This window comes from Miscanthus floridulus, chromosome 4 (assembly GCF_019320115.1).
Source record: "Miscanthus floridulus cultivar M001 chromosome 4, ASM1932011v1, whole genome shotgun sequence".
Taxonomy (NCBI): domain Eukaryota; kingdom Viridiplantae; phylum Streptophyta; class Magnoliopsida; order Poales; family Poaceae; genus Miscanthus; species Miscanthus floridulus.
In genome coordinates, this window is record NC_089583.1 from 114,944,048 (window position 1) to 114,959,659 (window position 15,612).

Genomic DNA, 15,612 nt, shown 5'->3' on the forward strand with positions numbered 1-15,612 from the left:
CCGGGCGCGGCCCTGCCGGTTGCAACCCCGGCCGGCCACGAGCCATGCACGTTGACGGGCGCGGCCCCGCCGGCCGCGAGCTCCTCTTCTCCATCTTCCTGTTGCGCCCTCTCAGGATAAGGATGGCAGTGAGGGCGTTTTGGTCTTTTTTTAGCAGCTTTAATGGTAATTAGTCCATAATACCGAACAGGTTAGGACTAAATGGAACCAAGCCTCCGTGAGTCCGTAGGCGACGGCATCGTGGCCGGTGTGCCGGCCTGCCGCCGCGCACGGGGTATCGGAAGCGGCGCCGCCAAGCCGATTGGACGCCTACTTGCGCGTTAGTTGGGGTTCGAGGCGCGAGGCGGAGTTTACGTCCGCGTGCGGATAGCGGAACCGAGGCGTCGGGCGTGGCCGCATGGACGTCGGCGTACCCTGTGGGTCCGCGCTATAAAACACCCGGCCGCCTGCTGCCCTCCCAATCTTCCCCATCCGCCGCCACAGTCTCCCTGCCTCCTTCTCTTCTCCACCCGCGACTCCAGGCAACGACGCCGTCCGCGGCATCCTTACCTCGCCCCAGATCTCCACGACCACGACGCATCCGGCGTCCACGACCACGACGCGGCAGCGCCATCCCTCGCCCAGTTCAACCGTCGCCACGGCCTTCTGTAAGCCCGTTCACAACCAAGCCTTCTCCTTTCTCTGCGATGGTTGGACAACTAATAAGCCCTTGTGCCGATCTTGCTTTCTTTCTCCGCCAAGCCGTCTTCAAGGTCGCGAAGACAATACACGACACGCCGTCCGTTCCGAGCTAACCTCGGCGTCGCCTGAACCAGACCGACCCCGACGCCAAGACCGGCAAAAGCCGAACCTTGCTGTAAGCCCCCGTCAAGCCCAAGCTCCCTCTCCTGTTCCTGCAAAAGCACCGGCCTTTCCCTCTGGTTCCCGTTCCCGGTGCTGCCTGTATGCCCGTGCCGTCAAGCCGGGGTTTTCTTGTTGCGATACCTGGCGCAGCTCACAGTCTAGCCATAGCCACTTGCCGAGTCCAAGGCTCAAAGCACATGAGTATATTTTATTTTTGTTAAAAAATGGATAGGTATATCATATTTTTTTGTTAAAAAATGGATTGTCGCCACTGCTGGGGCTGGGGTCCAGCGTGTCACTAAGGTCTGGCTTGGACTGCCACGTAGGCAAAACCGGGAGCCAAAACCACTATAGGGGGTAAATTAAACCCGTTGTGAAACTTTATTGTGCTCATTACCTGGTTTCAAATTTCAAGGGTACTCGAGCAGCCACAGTGGTTGAGGGTGAGATAGACTTTTTCCGTAATACAAGCCATTCACATGACTTCCGCTAAGTGTAACTACTATTTTTAGTATATAAGAAATAAATATACGAGGCATGTATACTGTATTATTTGTTTGGCCGTTCCCTCGTCTTATAATTTCATCTAATTCTTTTAGTTTTTTTTATCAAATTCTTTCATTATCATATCTAATTTTAATAAAAATTGTTACAAGAACATATAAGTCTAACTCGTATATGTAACATTCTTATTTTTTTTAAATCTTGGTATACTTTTATTTTATTTTAAATATAGATTGTCTAGCCGCTGGGCATGGACTTCAATTCTCGCGCAGTGATGGCCACTCGATCAGTCGCAACCCCTAATTGACCAGGCCCAATTAGCCCATAAATAATAACCCTTCAACACATCCAACTGGACAGACAGAGCCGCAGTTTCCGGTTCGTCCTCTCCAAAGCGGCGGCGGCGGCTGCGGCGAGGCGAGCGTGGAGAGCCGATCTTGGCCTGCACTACACTCCTCCCTTTGCCTGCTGTAGACGAACTAGCTAGTCGTGACCGCGACTCTGATCTCCTGGCGGCGTGGGGCGTCGATGCGTGTATAGGTCGGTGTCGCAGCATAGTAGTTTGATCGAAAGCCAATGCGTTTTTTTCCCTATTTCTTTGATTTGAGTTATCTCTTTATACCTATGATATTTTTTTAAGTTTTATTATTCTTGCCCTTGCTAGTAGAACGCAGTTCACAAGGAAGGAAGGAAGTAAGGAAAGAGGAGAGGGACAATCCGAATCAAACGATGGGCCTCTCGCGACAGTTTCTGAATCTGATCGTTTGGGATGAGACGTTCACTGCCAGGTCGCTGCGCTGTATCGATTTCAGGCGCCTCCAGCTCTTCCATCCAGACCTGACCGTCCTGACGGCGGCCACTGAAGCATCGGCGGCGACGGTGGACTCAACAATGAGAAGAACCGTGATTCCCAGCCCGACCTTCAGCTTCAAAGCTACCCAATCGGAAGGTTTTGGCGAGCCTGGAAACAAAGACATCTACGACTGTAGCGCCAGCTGTGTGCCGGTTGCAGGCCGCAAGGTGTTCTGCACGGACGCATGCGGGCGCTCCTTGCTCTTCGACGCGGACACGCGCCAGGTGGTGACGATGCCCACCCTCCCCAAGTTCAAGTAGCGCCCCGTCTCCGTCTTCGTCCCCAGCGCCGACGGCTACGGCGACCCGGACCCCGACGGCACTCTCTTCATCTTGCCGAGGAAGCCCAAACAGGAGCGAAGAGACCTGGGGCCGCAAAGCCCTCAGTTCGATGCCTTACCGCAGGAGCAGCATGACCGCCCCCACCAAATCCTGGCACCACCAGCTCCTCCCGCCACTACCGTACCTCCGTGAGCCCAAATACCGGCGGGTCAGCACCTTGATCACCTCCTACGCCGTCCTCGGCGGTGGCTCCCATATCTGCGTATCCGCGTATGGCGCCGGCACATACTGCTTGGACGCCGTGAGCCACACATGGAGCAAAGTCGGCGACTGGATGCTGCCCTTCAGCGGCAAGGCTGAGTATGTACCCGAGCTCAACCTCTGGTTTGGCATTGGCATCTATAAGAGTGAGTATGGCGGCTCGCCTCGTGACACGGATCAATTGGTTGCCGCTGATCTCTCCACCTTGGACTCCAAGCCGGAGCCGGAGGTAGTGGGTACTTGGCAGGAGCTTGCACATTCCCATCGACAACAATAGCAAGCCTGATTACAGTTGCTCCGGAAGCAAGCTTGTTTACCTTGGCTCCAGAAGGTTCTACATTGCAAGGTTCTTCTCGGGCTCCTATCTACTCGAACCTTCGAAGCGTTTGAGTTTTGTCGTGTTCACCGGAGTGGAGGTAACGCCGCAAGTGCTCGGTGGTATCTGCGGCGGCGGTGGTGAAGGTAAATTTCGAATGTTTAGGCACAAGTCTAGAGTTGCGCCGACTGCCAGGGGGTACGTAGATCATATGTTCTGAATTATTTCTGTATTTCCTTTATTATTTCTGGAGTCCTTGGTTAGCATATCATCTCAACAGTCTTCTTAGGTATTGGACTTATAGTTGGAGTATAATATAAGACGGAAGTTGTCAAGTTGGCATGGAATGCTCGGTCGCTAGTGCTATCTTCAGTTTCCTCTGTATTTTTCTATAGGGTAAAGTTCACTTTAGGACCTCCAATTATCATAGAAGTATGAGTTTGAACCTCCAACTTCAAAACCGGATAACATTGGCCCTTCAACTCTCGAAAAAGTTCACTTTAGGACCTTGGCCGGTTTCCCTGGCGGTTTTGCATGGCACTGTAGCAGTGCTGACGTCAGCGATGACGTCAGCACTTCTTTTTAATTTGCAAAATTGATATCTTTTTATTCGGAGCTTCAAATATAGCAAATAATATATCAATTTTGATCGTCTCGACGAGCTCTTTGCAATGGTGTACTCCGTTTTGTTGTTTGAGATAATTTTATTTCATAAAAAAAAATGAATATTTCTACAAAACAAGTTAGAATAACAGAACTCGTGGAATTTGTTAGATAAATAATATTTTTATTATTATGTAACACGAAATGTTGTCTTTTTATGTTCATTTGACCATAGAATATATAAGTTTGACCATTTTTGAAATGCAATAATTCAAAACTTGTTTTGTAGAAATATTTCTGCTTCGTGTCCGCCCGGTCCGCAAATATTTCTGCAATAATTCAAAATATTTCTGCAATAATTCAACAAGGGCGCCGTGTCCGTCCGGTTCTGGCTGCACGACACGAGCTTCTGCTTCGTGTGCTGCCACCTCGCGTCGGGCGGGCGCTGGTCGACGAGGCGCACCGCAACGCCGACGCCACGGAGATCCTCGCCCGGACGACCTTCCCGCGGGGGCACGCGCTCAACTTACCGATGCCGCACAAGATTCTAGACCACGAGTAAGCCACTCACTATTGCTGCTACCTGCTCCCTCAATTCAATCTAGCTATCCACTGCCACTTCATGCGGTCATACTCATGCCATGCCAGCCAGGAAACAGATACGTACAGGTCGGCCGAATGGTCGTCCAGTTCCTGTGTGCTGCAATAGTAGCCCGTAGGAAAGGAAAAAGGACAGGTGTATACGAATCGTATACTGTATCGGATTTGGGTACAAGATAAATATAATACTACTACTACCACTAGCTACTTAATTTCACCACAAAAACAGAAAAAAAAACTACACTAGGAGCAGTAAACATATCGTTTGATCGTGTCATATGTTGACAGTTAGTTAACCGCAGCTAGGGAAGGTTAATTCAAAAATATCTAAGCGATCGTGGCAGGTCTGATTGACCGTCCAACTCCCTGTTTTATATACTGACTACGTTGGTGTTGTACATATACAAATATACAAAGTATATAAAATACTTGCATACGTCAGCTTAATTGCATAACTTGTTTTGTAGAAATATTTATTTTTTCATGAAATAAAATTATCTCAAACAACAAAACGGAGTACATGTAACACCCCGGTGTTAAGCCTACATTTAGGCACTGCAAATCATGCATAGCATGCATCATAAAGCATATTAATCATACATGCCTAATCATGTAAATAACAACTGAAACACTGTTTCGAAACATATGAAACATGCTCGTGAAACATGAATGTTGCATATACTTGTTTAGAATTGTGTTTGCCCGAATTTCTTGCTAGATTAGTAAAACATGGTTGGCTACTATTGTAAATCATCTAGCAATGTTTAGTTCAATTTTTGGAGCAATGTTTGTATTCAAATTAATTCAAAATTTGGCTTCAAAAATAAATTCCCAAAATTAGGGTTTGGAGTCAAACATTGACTTTGATTTGATAATTCAAAATCTAGAAAGAATTTAGCTTTGGTCATAAAAGCAAAGTTGTAGAGAATTAAATTCTAAGCAACTTTTATTTTTGGGACATTTTCAAAAGATATCATTTTCTTGCTCAAAGTGATATTTGAAAACTGGTAATTGAAAAATTCTTGAAAAATAAAAATGGAAAAGGGCTTTTCTCAGTCGCGGGCCGCCGCCTCGTTTCTGGCCCGCCAGCCGAAGCCGGCCCGGCCTGCCTCCGCGCCCGCCGCCCGCTCACCCGCCTTCGCCTCGGCCCAGCTTGCTCGCCGTGGCCCAGTCCACCCGCGCGCTGTCTTCTCCTCCCGCGCGCCGCGCCCGACCGCGTCAGGCACGCCGCGCCGCGTGGCGAGCGCATGCCGGTGACGCCGGCCGGGTGGCGTCCCGTGGCCCCCGCAAGCACGCGCGCCGCGCCGATATCACGCCACCGCAGCTCCGCATTCAGGCTGTCCGAGCGCAGCATTCCGCACTCAGTCAGCCGCAGCAGCTCCTTCCGCGCGCAGTGAGCTTCGCCACCGAGCGCCGCAGTCGCTCCGCCGGCGATTTGCTCCTCCTCCCGCGCCTCATTCCCCGATTCCTCCCGCCGGTAGCTCCGCCTCGTCAAGCCCTTTCGGTTGCGCCCGTGTGTGGCTGCCGTAGACGAGGTGAGAGGCCATGGTGGCCGTTTTCTTCCCCGCTCGGCCGTGGCCAAGCTCGTCGGAGCTCGTGCCCGCGCCGGTGAACCGCTCCACCTCGGTCTTCCTTCTCTCGTGCATCAGCACCGCTCTACCCCTGCGACCCTTGTGCGCGCCTTCCCGTGGTTTGCCGTGGCCGGGAAGCGCCCGCCCGCGGGTACGCCGCGCCGCCGTGGTGCCTGGCCGCCAGCGTAGGCGTGTCCCCTTCGCTCGGCCGTTGCTAGGCCAGGTTGGCCGTGGGCCAAGCCCCGAGCCAGGCTTGGGCTGCGCTGTGGCCATGGGCCGACCCAGCATTGTTTAAATGATTTGTTTTCATTTATTCTTTATTATTTGAAATCTAAAATGGTTTGAAAAATGTTTGGGTGATCAAATTTGATTCAAATTTGTTGAAACAAATTTTGCTAGGTTCCTTATCATCAGATCTACTTGGGAAAATTATTGCATGTCATTTTTGGGATACTTTTCCGTAGGATTTTATTTAATCATGTATATTGCTGATAACTTGAAAAATGTGTAGAAAAATCTATAGACTTCAGAAAAATATGATTTCAAGTTTGTTAATCTTCTTATGTCATTTACTTCCTAGGAAAAATATGTTTCATGCATGTACTGTGGGAAAAGTTTTAGGTGTAGTTCAAGTACCTTTAATGGCTGATTTTTGTTATTTTTGCTAGAGAGCAAACTTTGTATAAAACATGCATGTGATAATTTTTGGACAGTCATTATATGCTATGAAGAACCTAGGAAAAATATTAATTCTATTGTTTGACACTTTTCATAGTACAAAGTAATTTCATGCTCATTTTTATGCTATAGCTTGTCATTTTTGTGTAGGATAGTTTACTTATCCAAATGCCATGAAATTTTTATGGTAGTTTGTTTAGGATAGTATTATGCTACTGTAATCTTCTCAGATTTTTAGGAGCATCAGAAATATATGTTGCTATTCAAACCTATTATTAATTAGGGTTTAAGCAAGTGTTGCTTTAAGTATAATTAAGAAATTAGTAAAGCTTTGGTGTATCTTTGAAGCATTTCATAAGATATGTTGACTTAACATATTAGAAGTAGAAGAGAATGCAGTAGATGACATGTGCTTATAGTATAGTTTCTTGGATGATGTTGACTACCTTGCATTTCGACATATCCATTGCATTCATCTTCTTCGATGCACCGTGTGCATAATCACTTACGCGCATTGCATCATACAGGATCGCAAACCGAGAATCCAGTCGTCATACCCGAGGAGCCCGAGGAGCAGCTCGAGGTGCAGCAGTAGGAAGTGCCAGAAGCCGACGAGGAGGACGTTGAGGAACTTCCAGAGTGCCCCGATCACCGTCCGAGCTCCTTCGAGAGAGGCAAGCCCCGGAGCATTTTCTCCTGGTTTGCAATCATTTAATTAAATGCTTTACTTTAATTGATGCATTACGTTTAGGAGTTGTTTGCAACCGTTGCTGTATTATACCTTGTTTACCTTTGTTATACTATATCCTTGTTACCCTGGTATCCGCAGTCGAGTCACTACTTAGCTGGCTTAGACCGGTAGAAGTCGGGTGATTTCCTGTCACCTGCGAGCTATAGGTGGTTACCTAGATCTGCTTGGATGACTATAAAGTCATGGTATAACTAAGTGTTAAATGAAATTGAGACCGGACGGAGACTTGCAGAGTTTCGGACTGTAGTGTTTTCCGTCTGTGTCGATTAAGGACCGACCGTTGTTGGGCCTCGAGTCATGTTGAACACATGCCTTACATTTAGCTGGCCGGATAAAGTACCTTCCGACCGCGAAGCTGGGAGATTTTTCGGGCCGAGTAGATTGCCCGCAACGCACTATGCCGGAGCAGGTGTGGTAGGACATGGGGGCGGGATGATAAGACCAAAGTGTAGTCGGTCAGCCCCCGGGTACATGTGGTTCCTGGCAAACTCGAGATTTCCTGGAAAGTTGACTCGGTGATCAATATCTCACTTTAGCGGGTGAGTGAGGTTTGTGTAAGGAATAAATCACCAGCTGGTTAGGAATCGATTCGAATCGCCATCGCTCCTGGATAGTGAGCACTTGACTTGAGTTACTTCATCGTAGTAAATGTTTATGGAACACTTGGACAGTTTTAATGAATATGACAGTATGGAAGTTATTTAATGATCGCTGGTTATCATTATCTGCTTAATCACATGTTTACTCTAGTATAGGTGCAAATCTAGTCGACAGGTTAATAATAATTAACTTGGCAAAAATGCTTTTCTAAAGGTTCTCGGAATGCTAAAAATGCTTCTTTTTTCAAATGAGTCAGCTACCCTACTATAAAGCCCTTCATAATCCTTGGTGTCATTTATTTTTGGTTATGTCGGGTAAGTCTAGCTGAGTACCTTCTCGTACTCAGGGTTTTATTCCCACTTGTTGCAGATGGGCAGATGTATTACGGCTACTGTATCAACTGCCTTTATCATGCGATGGGTGATGCTTAGGACCATGGGCATGGTCATTCCTTACGTCTCATCTGATGCTTTTGTTGGAGATGATCATTCGCTGGCACTATATTTAAACTCCGCGTGAGTGTGTGTGGTTTGAACAAATGACTTCCGCTACTTTTATTCGAACTGGTTTGTAATAACTATGTTTAAACTCTGATGTATCTGTGATGCGAACTTTTATGTAATTTGTGATGGTGACCGCTAAACTTATTACGATCATGGCTGGGACACGAGTTGGTTTGAAATCCTTCGTGATTTCACGGACTACCGGGTTATACGGGCTTAAGTTTGTTCAATCGTCTGCTCTGGTGGATGATTTTCTTACTTAATTTCGTATAATTGGTCGGTTCTGTTACAGTACACCATTGCAAAGAGCTCGTCGAGACGATCAAAATTGATATATTATTTGCTATATTTGGAGCTCCGAATAAAAAGATATCAATTTTGCAAATAAAAAAGGAGTGTTGACGTCATCGCTGACGTCAGCACTGCTACAGTGCCATGCAAAACCGCCTGGGAAACTGGCCAGGGTCCTAAAGTGAACTTTTTCGAGAGTTAGAGGGCCAATGTTATCCGGTTTTAAAGTTGGATGTTGAAATCCATACTTCTACGATAGTTGGAGGTCCTAAAGTGAACTTTACCCTTTTCTATATTATTACTCTCTTAATTGAATAATTTTTTAGCGCTATCAGACGTTAGTAGAAATTCTTTATTTTTTTTTTCTCATATTTCTCACCAGCGGTTCAAACCAACCACCACTAGTAAAGATTAAAAAAAATCTACTATAAAAAAAATGTTTTCTGTACTAGACGACGACCGCCGTAGGAGATGGTGGAGGCCATGGTTGCCCAGCGCCCCAGCCCCGTGGCGGCGGTGTGGAATGGGTTCACAAGGCGGCACGTCTCTGATAAAACTGTTAGGTATAAATCATAACATTGCATGATCCTATTTTAGACATTCGGCTTCCAAAATTTATACATGCAAAGGTATATCTAAGTGTATAGCAAAATATATATACATACCATCTTATAATTTGAAATGGAGGGAGTAGAACACAAGTCCATTTCTTATCCAATTTCTTCTTTTGTTCCTTTTATTTTTAATCATTTTTTGCGTTGTAAACAATATCAGTTTTTGTTGGATTTTTTTTGTGTACCAATGGTTCTAATTTTCGATGGGAAACTACGTTCTACTAGTATAGTGCCCGTGCTAACGCCATGGCTTCATTTCAGGAGATGCACATGAAAACAACCAAACGACAATGCCCATGCTAACGCTACAATGATATCAGGTAATCCAATTCAAACTACTAAAGGTGCTATATATATTTTGCTAATCAAACATGGAATGAGGTTGACTTATGATTCAAAAAATGATACAAAGATAAAAAAAAAAAGAAGTAAGCCAAGCCTCATATCTATCCAAGGCTATAGACAGACTCAGAGTCCAACAACAAAAGCTCGAGATGCCAATCTTGGACAAGCTGTTTACAGGCATGTTTCATAGAGGATTTAAACATCTTTTGTTTCACAGGCTTGATTCTATAGCTTGGGAAACCAAGGCAATGATCCCAAATGTATAGGAAAGCAAATCTTTGAGAAAGCATGCTTTGGAGTCGGAATTGTTTGACAATGGATTAAAGGCCACCTGGTCACCACAATCCAAGTTATCTCCTGAGTAACATAAACAAGCAAATTCAAAAATCATCAATCAGATAACCTGATGAACTCTTAACCAACAAATTTTCAGAAGGGGCATATCGACCTGACCAGTACATATGCAAGCTAAAAGGCGTACTCAGTGCAGAGAGCTCTCGCTCTGTGCGGGGTCTGAGGAAGGGTGTTAGTGGCAGGCCTTACCCTTGCCTGTGCAATGCGAGGAGACCGCGACTCGAGCCCGGGACCTTCTGGTCACAGGCGGTAAGACTCTACCACTTGCACCAGGCCCGCCCTTCATATGCAAGCTAAAGAAAAGGAAAAAAAGCAATTCAGGGAAGTGTCAACAAGTGGAATGTTTATTAAACATATATAGAATTAAGGTATGTGCTGTTCAAAATACATCAAGGCTCTTTATGGAACCTACAAATACTATTCTTGATAAAGGGAAATTGCAGCTTGCTTCTTCTTCCCTGTTAGTCAGAACATTGACACCTGCACAGGAGCACTGCCTGCAGTGTCACATTGCAGCTAAAGGTGGGCGTGGAAACAACAGCAGAATAGTAGAACAAGAGCTGAATTATCTCATTTAGGCCAGCAGTTTTTTGAGTTTGTCCAAAAAAAAACTACACGTATTAATCAGATAAACATCAACATATATCGAAACAATTTGTCTCCAAGCCTCCAATACTGGCACTACATCACAAGCACGAATGGTTACAACTCACCTGCACAGGAGCATTTGGAGAGATGTCAACACAGTTCCCACTACCTCATCCCACCAGAGTCCACCATATGGTCTGCACCATATTACAAAAAGGAACCACTAAAATATGAATGTGGTAAGAACATGCATATTATATAAATTGAAATCCATAAACCAACCTTAAGGATTTACCATGCTCGTAGGTTATGACACAAATCAATCACCTAATGTGTGTGCAAGGGAAATTTATCAAAATTTACATGTAAAGAAAAGTATAGTGCATCTCACAGGTGTCTCGTCGCAAGCATCTTACCAGAGGATCTTAGACAACCTTTTTCTTTGGAATCTGCATCTTACCAGGTGTTTAACAGTTTTCGCTAGACTTGCGTACCATGTATGTACAGAGTACACAGTTTCACATTTCAAACATCCCTGTCAAACACATAGTCAAGAAATGGAATAAGGGTTTGTTTTTTAGTATTCTGCTACCTATGTTCGAACCAAGGTAATGACAAATGCACACCCAAACACGCACTATCAGACAACTTTCATGCTGATGTATGTTCTAATTCTTGAGCGTTGGAGGCTTTCGCACCTTGGTAGCCTATTCAAATGCATAGGCCATCTCAATCAACCTCGGCTCATAACCCTTGAGCCCGCTATAGAAAATGCTGAACGGAGCACCCTGTTCATCATACCCTGCCGGCACCACAATGCCAGGAAGACCAATGTAGGTATGAGGGGAGTTGATTCATTAGCTTGACCACCCCATTTTCTGATAGCACCTCCAGGTGATGAATTATAGACTTCTGGAGACCAATTCTGGTGGTGTTTTCTGACAGCAGCAGGACTTGTTGCCCATACTCTTTGATCGAGCTTCTCCTGAATTCCATTAGTCCAAATTTTTGTTAATCGTTGAGCGACACGAACAACATATACGTTCTGAAGAGATTATTAAATTTATAGGCTTCAATATTTAAATACATTATGAATCTAATTGTTTGCAATCTTTAGAATATGTAGATAACTTGCATTGGAAGAGTGCAGATATGGGTTGGAGCTGACCTCAACTGGATTTGAGCATTGTTGAATGCTATTATTTCAGCCAGAGAATGGACAGGAGAGTATGACAGATTAGACAAATAGTAGTGAGGATCCTCACAGTGGACGAGCGGGGTGAGATGGGCGAAGGAGAAGAAGTCGTAGAACTCCCCAAGCTTCGGCGGCGGCCGGATGGCGACCACGCTGTGCGCCTCCGATATCGGCAGCGCGGCCTCGCCGCTGACGACGGCGTGAGCCCCAGTTGACGCGAGTACGGGAGGGGATGGCTGTGTCGTGGGGCGCCCGTGCTTGGACGACTTGTGCCTGGTGGCGCCGTCCCGGGGTTTGGCAAACGCGGTGGTGCAGGCGAGGATGTCCAGCAGCCGGCAGACGTGTGCCTCCGCCTACTCCGCCGTCGCGTACTCCAGGTCCCCTGCTGCGTCCGCCGCGTCCGACGCGGCATCCCAGTTCACGCCGCCGCCGTCGCCTCTACCTTGATGGCCTCGGCCAGTCCCGCGCATGTGCTCCGTGATCGAATAGATGGAACCCTGGTACGCTTAAAAAAAAACAACTCCGGTGTTGTATACAATCCTCATTTTTGACATTCATTAGGGCATTGTGAATACATTTGATGTTTTCTTGGGTCAGCGACCAGCGGCACCTGCAATCTGGACCCAAGGCAGCACCAACATTCACAAAAACAGAAGTGAATCCTATTCCCCAATACAATAGAAAGCAAGCAAAGACAGATAATATGTGACTTAGAGGTTGCCAGTGCATATAGCTTAGTTTTATTTTATAGTATATATTTTTAGAACAATAAATGATTTTCTAGTACAGTGAGCTCACTTATCTAGTCAATTAATTGTTATTTTAGAATAGTAGGCATGTGTGTCACATGTTCATTGTTATTTATCAAAAAATATTGCTATTTCTTCATTCTCAAAAAAGCATGTTTTCATAAGATGGGATATCATCGTACCGTTTTATTTATCTTGAAACTAACAAACATAATGATTTTTCTCTCACACACACATAAAACAAACAAACATAATAATCGCTAAAAAATCCTTCTTGTGCCTCTCACGGAGATTTCTTAACCTCATCGTGGACGACCACATCCCTGGCTTCAAGTCACTACGCTGCATCGACCTCAAGAGCCATCGATTCTTTTAGGGCTTGCTTGGCAGGGCTCTGTCTCTTCCTAAAACAGCTCTGGCTCTGGCTTCTCAGAAGAAGTGGCTTCTCCGAAGGAGCTGAAGCCTTTGTAAAAAACGTTTGGCAAGACAGCTCCTTTGTAATTAATGAAAGATACCAAATGTCTAAAGTGCCCCTACTTGTTATTTAACTCGGCTGTACATAATCTTGCACCAATTAATCAAAGTATTGGTCATAATTAAGGTAAACCATATTTCAAATATTTTTTAAGAAGAAATGAGGGAGACATCGTTGCCATCTCTATTTGGGCCTAGGCCCATACGACCTACACCATTCCTCTCCTCTGGTTATCCCCTCCAAGAGACCAAACCGCTCGCACCCTCTTGCAAAAAAAAGTCTTTTACTTGTGTGCCATTATAAAAGTTTATAATGACCTATAAGTAAGCCAATAAAAAGTTTGAGTGGTCATAGTCCATAGGTGCACTAGTTGGCACACCACCACCACCACCACCAACGATTCTTTTAATTTTGATTCTTTTGAGCTAAAAAGGATGATAATGATATTAGTAAGAAATTATAACACCTTGGAGACAATACCAACTTCATAGTTGGTCTCAAAGTGTTTACATGCCAGAAGGTGCGTATAGAGAAATGCAAAACACTAAGGACGCGTTTGGAGGAGCTCCGGGAGGCTCCGTCTCCGGTACTGTTCATGCACTGTAGCACGGAGCCGGCGAAGCTCGGAATCGTGGCTTCGCCGGATCCTCCTCTTTTCGGCTTCTTTTCAGTTCATTTTGTGCCTCGATTTCTGAAACGGCTCCTGCTACAGTGTCGCTACAGTACCGCGCGGCGAGGAGCCGAAGCCGCCAGGATCAGTGCCAAACGCGTCCTAAGCTTCAAGAGTAGTCATATAGCCTGGTAACATATATTAAAAGCTGACCGAAAGGCTTGTAGCTTGATAGCTCCTTTGACTTGGCTCGTTTATATTTTCTAACGAACTGAGCCAGCTCACGCCCAACGAGTCAAAACTATTGGTCTTAAATTTATATTAGTTTTGATATCATGCAGTACCATGCGAGAAAAACCCTTCACGGACTATGGAAATGGTATGCTTTCCGAATCGAAATACCATATGACAACTTTTTTTTTCAAACACTAACATTGATAAAAAATGGTCCAATGGAAGCAGAAAGCTCCACATGTAAACACTGGGCCGTGCCAGGCCCGGTACGCCCCTGCCAGTGCCTGCCTTTCAACGTTTCACCCCGAGAAATTCTTCCGAGACCTAGCTACGCCGCCATTCTGGTCAGCTTGGCTTGCGGCGTTTTGGGGCGCCGCTCTGGCCCTCTTCCTCTTTCAAGGTCCGCCGCCACCTTAATTCATCCCGTTTGATTGTGGAGTAACAATTCGATCGGAAGCCAATGCGTTTAATTCTTTCGCCCTTCGATCTCGATCGACTTGTATGTTGTGATGTTCTGCAATCTCATCTCTGAATGCATCTCTCCGCCTGCGCAGGTTTGTTCATCTGTATTCTGAATTGACGACGATGGGCCTCTCCCGGCCATTTCTTAACCTCATCGTCAACGACCACATCCCTGGCTTCAAGTCACTGCGCTGCATCGACCTCACGAGCCAGCGATTCTTTTACCCTGGCACACCACCACCACCACCACCACCACTAAAGGGAGATGGATCAGGTACCTCATCAGCAGGAGGAGCGCGAGACGCCGCCACCTCTCGACCGCCGGTGTCAAAGATGAAGATGGAGAGGATTTTCCTTCCCCGGCCCAGATTCATCTTCCTATTAGATTGATCTCTAAACCCAAACTGGACCCAACGGTCTAGTTGGGCCTTTGATCTGCGCCGTGATCGGGGGCGTCCAGCCCACTATAGCTGGAGGGCCCCTGTCACACTGCGCTATATATAGAGGTGGGGGCCGGCGGCTCTAGGTACGAGGTTTACCATGAGCCGAGCTCCCCACCGAAACCTGAACCCTAACCCCGATCAGAGAGGGGCGCAGCCAGTGACGGGAAGCCACCAGCCGCGTCGCCCCGCTCCACCGACGTCGACGACTTCATTGACCTCTTCCCCGAACGTCGCTGCTCGTGCACAGACTTCACCGACGAATGAGATGGTGGCTTCTGGACCATCTCCCTCTGCGGTGTCAGGTTCGACACGTTCTTCTTCTATTCCTCTCTGTCTCTCTACTCTCGATATCGCATTCACAGTAAAGAGAACCCACTAGACCTAACCCAAGATGATCTTTTCGATCTCAACAATGGTATCAGAGCCTCACTGGGTATAGATCTAGCCTATCGAAACCCTCTGTCGAGATGTAGATCATGTCAGGGGTAAGAAACAGATTAGATCCGTTCGGATCTAAGAAGAGAAGAGGGTCACCGTACCCTAACCCTAATCGGGTGAAGAACAGAGAAAAGAAAGGGGTCTCGGCACGCGAAGTTGAACCCTAACTCGTGAATCAAACTCGGGGAAGAAGAACAATGAACGAAACCCTAACCCTAATCAAACCCTAATCTCGATCCTAACCCCATCTCCAACCCTAAATCGGATAGATCCGAGAAGAGAAGAAAGGAAAATCAAATCAGAGAAGAAAAGGGGAAGGGGAAGAGGCCTACCTCGCCGCTGCACCGCGCTGCCGCCTCGTCGGCGCGCGCGCGTGCTCTGGCCAAGGGCGCCGCGGCTAGGCCGCTCGACGGCGGCGCGCTCACCCGCTGGGGAGCGCGCGCGCCGGCG

General features: G+C 46.6%; 1 long non-coding RNA gene across 1 annotated transcript; it reads left to right on the plus strand.

Moving 5' to 3' along the window:
* The first annotated feature begins 428 nt into the window (after positions 1 to 428).
* Positions 429 to 7,178, plus strand: LOC136552736 (uncharacterized). Its single transcript, XR_010782875.1, has 3 exons — positions 429 to 647; positions 742 to 856; positions 7,038 to 7,178. It is a non-coding gene; the product is annotated as an uncharacterized lncRNA (long non-coding RNA).
* The last annotated feature ends 8,434 nt before the right edge of the window (positions 7,179 to 15,612 follow it).